Consider the following 6,000-nt stretch of genomic DNA (forward strand, 5'->3'; position numbering starts at 1 on the left):
ATAAATCTCTTTTGCTGTTCAGCTGTGAATTGTATAAGAAAGAGAGAGACCAATACCTCGGGCCATACATTATTCACAAAACACACTGGGACCCACATATTAAAACTACATCTTTGTTGGCCGGGCAGAATTCTAAAATAACACACAAAACAGCCCTTTTCCTATTCAAAGCAACACAGCTGAGAACTGCATATTTGGAATCAATTGGGGTAAACTGTAAAGGTGATGCAGATATTTGACCTGGATGGGATCTTAAAATAAACAGCTTGTTTATTTTAACAGTTATCTTAACTGTATGTTGTATGTATGCCTATGTGTTAAATGTTTTGATATGGCCAATAGGCTAATCAATAAAACATACTAAACTCTTTTGCTGTCCACCAACATCCCATTGTCCATTCTTTTTCACTCTCTCTCTATTTTTTTTTTTTTTTGCATGAGCCTGTCGTTAATGTCTTTTTAATCCATGTGGGAGCAGGAATATAATAATAATAATAATTTTTGAAATACAATTATTTCAAAGAGAGATATAGAGAAAGGTTAACTTGCTTTCTATACCAAAAGTGATGCTTAATGCTTACCCGACTCACTGATTTAGATGCACCAAGCTACACGTAGTGTTCTTATTGTTAAGTATGTCAGTGTACTTCCAGGGTCACAACAGAAGTTTAATATACAGTTTTGGAAAACAGTACTGTGGCAATAATTATCAATGAATAACCATCCAAAGAACTTGAATGATGGGACCCACAGGACAGTGTATTCATTTATTCAGCACCCCACGCCCACCTGTATCAACTGGCACACAAGATGTTAATATTTAGCATCCTTGGCATTTTCAACAAAGATTTAGAACATCTCTCTGGAAAGTATATCTCTATTGATATGCAGATAAGCCTGTGTATTCAGGACATGTTATCAAGGTTAATTAGAAAAATTATCTCATTGAAACAAGACCAAAAAATCAGGTATGTCAAATCTCTCTTCCTCAAACAATAAATAATAATAATAAATAAATACTTATAATTAATAATAAATAAATAAAACTAATCAAACACACTAATCCCATTGTCCATTCTTGAGTTAAGAGTAGAGTTTGTAGACAGTCCATGTTTTGCAGGCATACAACAAAGTTGGAGGGACAATAGCTTTATAAACAAGCATCTTGATATCCCTGTGAATGTTCCAACCCTCATACAGTGTCAACTTCATTTGAGAAATTGCTGCACTTGCAGAGCTCAAGTAGTTCTGTATTTTGGCATAAATTTTGGCTTATATGGAGAGGTGGCTTCCTAGGTAACAGAAATGGTCTAGCTTTACACAATTAAGCTTTATTTCTGAGATTGCAGAGGGATCGGTTGGTGCCTACTGGTAGAGCACTTTGGCTTTCTCAGTGTTCAGTGCATATGTATATTCTGTGATCCGTCCTGAGTTCACTTCAGGGTGAGAAGGGTGGAATATAAAATATAAAAGTAAAGGTAAAGATTTTCTCCTTACATTAAGCCTAGTCGTGTCCAGCTTTCGGGATTGGTGCTCATCTCCATTTCTAAACTGAAGAGCCAGCATTGTCCACAGAAACCTCCTAGATCACGTGGCCAGCATGACTGCATGGAGTGCCATTACCTTTCTGCCAGAGCAGTACCTATTGATCTACTCTCATTTGCACGTTTTCGAACTACTAGATTGGCAGAAGCTGGGGCTAACAGTGAAAGCTCACCCCATTCCCTGGATTCGAACCACTGATCTTTCGGTTAGCAAGTTCAACAGCTAAGCAGTTCAACCCACTGCACCATTGGGGGCTCCATAAATACTGTAAATAAATGAATAAATAAACTTTGGGGGTTAGTAGTTTAAGCAATTGATGTTAGGATAACAGAGGTTAAAAACTGAATGTAATACCATAAAATGTTATATATTTTTTCCTTGTCCTCCATATCAATCCTCTCTCTTGATTATTTATAAGATTTTTGTTAAGATTTATTAATTTACTAACACTAATCTTAACACTCCTACCCCTCCCTGTATCTCTACCATACCCTTTGGAAAAAAATATAATATTCCACAAAACCAAATCACTGGGACATAATTACAAAATGGTGGCAGCCCCACACTTGAACCCATATCCAGTTGTTAATCCCAAACACAACAGAACTATTGAATTAATACTGTCCTGGTAAGTTAACAAACTTTGAGTAAAACCAATGTGAATTCTAATTGGGACTTGGAACTGGATTTCAACATTGGTATCCATACAGAAAACAATAATAGAATGCATATTTTTCAAGGGGAGAAAGAGCACCCATGGTAGGATAACTACATTTCACTGAAAAACATAACCACAAATGTTTTAAAACATTTATCTTGTGTTTATTTGAAACATTGCACATTTTAAAAGCAAGATGTTTTATTCGTATTAGAGGGATTTCTACTTTCCTTCAAATCTGCAGAAAGACAAAAGATTTAATATTAATGAGTTTTCTGTAGAAGTATGGCACAAAACATGAAAATAAAATATATTCAGAACATGTATAACATTGTTGTATGATAGTGTATGAATAGAGAGTGATACCAAGAGGTTCCACTGAAAGATAATTTTTGGAATTCTGGATGTGCTATGTGTGGATACTTCCAACCCTATTCCCATCAGTGAGTAAGGTAGCAGCAAGCAAACATTGTATCCCTGTCACACTTTCTTATCACAGCCATGGCATCACACACACACACACACACACACACACACACACACAAAACAGGAAGGCAGCCACCCCACAGTTCTGGTATTTGGTAGGCTTGTGCATTTATATAGAATCACTATCTGTTTCTATTTGTTTCATTCATAAGCCCCCCTTTTTCGTTTTCACAAGCCTCCTGAAAACGGGCGCCTTTCCAAATGGAGTTGTTGTATGTTTTCTGGGCTATATGGCCATGTTCCAGAAGTATTCTCTCCTGACGTTTCACCCACATCTATGGCAGGCATCCTCAGAGGTGTGAGGTATGGAGAAACTAAGCAAGGAAGGTTAATATATATCTGTGGAAAGGCCAGGGTGTGAGAAGAACTTTGTCAGTTGGAAAGCCAGGAGGGATAAGGAGGGATTAAGGAAAAGCCTATTACACATCAAATTAGGTTATGATTTTACAAATTAAGCACCAAAACATCATGTTTAACAACAAATTTGACAGAAAAAGGTAGTTCAATATGCAGTAATGCTATGTAGTAATTACTGTATTTACGAATTTAGAACCAAAATATCATGATGTATTGAGAACGTTGACTACAAAAATGCATTGGATAATCCAGAATGTTGGATAAGCGAGTGTTGGATAAGTGAGACTCTACTGTATCTGATTGAGATAGTGCCTGGAGGGACTCTTAATGTTTTGCGTCTCATAGACTTAGGATGGAGATTTGGTTAGCCAGTTAAAATTCATGAGTAAACCAGGTTTTTTTATAACCTGAAAATTTGGGGGGGGGGGTTTAAACCCCTAAACCCCCCCCCCCTCACTACAGGCCTGGTTTTGGCATATGAATCATGACCTTGTATAGGGGGTCATGAAGCCACTGCTTTGCAGAAGTAATTTTTATTGTTTCAAAAACTTTGCTTGCATATTAAGGCAATAGAGCAAAAACATCCTAAGAATTCTTCGTTTGTTAAAGTTTGCCAAGGCTTCATCTACACTGACACTGCCAATGTACGAGGGCTATCCAGAAAGTATAGTACATTTTGGAATTAAAAATGAACAAAGTATAGGAGAAAACATTTACCATATGCAGTTGAAAGCCATACCCAAACAACATTTCTCAACATAGTCGCCATTCAAATCTAGGCACTTATCATAGAGATTAATGAGCATGGAAACTTCTCCCCCGCAAAACTTTCCCGCTTGCATCCTCATGTTGAGAAGTGGTATTTGGGTGTGGCTTTCAACTGCATATGGTAAATGTTTTCTCCTCTTCCATGCCTCACAGCCTCTGAGGATGACTGCCATAAATGTGGGCAAAACGTCAGGAGAAAATGCTTCTGGAACATGGCCACACAACCCGAAAGACATACAATAACCCTGTTTTTTTTCCTATACTTTGATCATTTCTAATTCCAAAATGTAATCTACTTTCTGGATAGCCCTCGTATACTGCAGATACAAAGGAGACAAAGCATATGTTTAGAAGTCACAGGAAAATCTGAAACAAGCCATAAAACGTGCTGCCGCAAATTCGAATATATCCCAGATTCAGGGTGAAATTGGCTTTGCAAAATGCAGAGTACATTGTAGTCTCTGCTAAAGAGCATTATAGAATCCATAATGAGAGCAGCCCCAAGGCATAGCTGAGCAGCAGAGGACTTATTGTCCCCAAGGGGGGGGGGGGATACCTCCATTATTAATTGTCACTTTTTCTTCTTTTTTCACTCATATGTCTTTAGTATTCTGATGTGCATCTCTACCTAGGGAAGGGACTTGCTGACGGTTTTAGGCCATATTCAATATAATCACTGCCTTGCCTTTAATCAGTTCCAGGCATGGCAACATAATTGCAGCAAAACCTTTTTCTGCCAAACCAGTTCTACACTGCATTATAGTGTCAGTTATTGATATGCCCCGAAAAGTAAATATACGTGTTCTTGCCTTCCAATCACTGTATGTCAATGTATGGTGACCCTATTAATTTCATTGGTGTTTGTTAGATAGACAATACACCGAGTTGGCTTTGTCATTTCCTTTTTCTGAAATGTAGACTATTTATTTATTTATTTATTTATTTACAGTATTTATATTCCGCCCTTCTCATCCTGAAGGGGACTCAGGGCGGATTACAATGAGCACATATATGGCAAACATTCAATGCCAACAGACAAACAACATACATTAGACAGACTCAGAGCCATTTTTAACATTTTTCCAGCTTCACGATTCCGGCCACAGGGGGAGCTGTTGCTTCACCGTCCAGTAGTGGCTGTACTTCCTCATTCCTTTCCTCGTGTTTTGCTGGCAGTTTTATGGTGTTGTAAATTAGCCTCCCGCATAAAGCGTCCCTAAATTTCCCTAATTGACAGATGCAACTGTCTTTCGGGGCTGCATAGGTCAACAGCAAGCCGGGGCTATTAATGGTCGGAGGCTTAACCCGACCCAGCCTTTGAACTCATGACCTCTCGGTCAGTAGTGATTTATAGCAGCTGGTTACTAGCCAGCTGCGCCACAGCCCGGCCCCGACTATGGTGCCTTGTATTCATAAGTGATCTCCCATCTAAATACTAATTAGAAGTGACTGTGCTTAGTTTCCAAGACCAGACAGGAACAGCTGCCTTTAGAGTATTTAGGTCCCTGGCACAACATGGTGAATTCCTGTTTGTCATGGTTTACCCACATCCTCTTTCTTCCTGCATCACTATAAGCAGCAGTTATTTTCCTTCCTCAATCTCCTCTAGTAGAAGTCACTTTCAAAGCTGTGATCCAATCTATTTTAAAAAAGCAAAAACACTTACGGCAAACAGCACATGGTGCCTGGACCACATGTTCCCTGGGAGGGCAAGAGTGAATTGCATTTATTTCCAACCACACAAACACCAAGAATCTCAGCACAGTCTTCTGGGGTATTTATAGAAGTGGATACACAGGCATATCCTACAGAAAAAAAGATGTTTAATAAAAACGTTGAGACATAGATGGCACTCCATAAGTCTTAAAAGATCTTTCCTCCCAGCACTCCATGATCTGAATTGAAAAGTTCTCACCTCTAACAACAATAATGTCATTCACAAGGTCTGTATGATATGTATGATATGGTATGTGTAATATTTGCCTAACACTACAACCTATAATGCCCCCTCCAGGCTACTCTAATCTCTAAATTTCAGAAGTGATCTGATGCAAAATGAGAAAGAAAAAGAGAGGGAGGGAGGGAGGGAGAGAGAGAGAGCTATGTAACATCTAATCATATGCATACCAGGGTTGTTGTCACATTTTGAACTTACTCATATTTGCTTGCACTGAAGGGGGTCTGTG

This window comes from Anolis carolinensis, chromosome 1 (genome assembly GCF_035594765.1).
Source record: "Anolis carolinensis isolate JA03-04 chromosome 1, rAnoCar3.1.pri, whole genome shotgun sequence".
Lineage (NCBI taxonomy): Eukaryota > Metazoa > Chordata > Lepidosauria > Squamata > Dactyloidae > Anolis > Anolis carolinensis.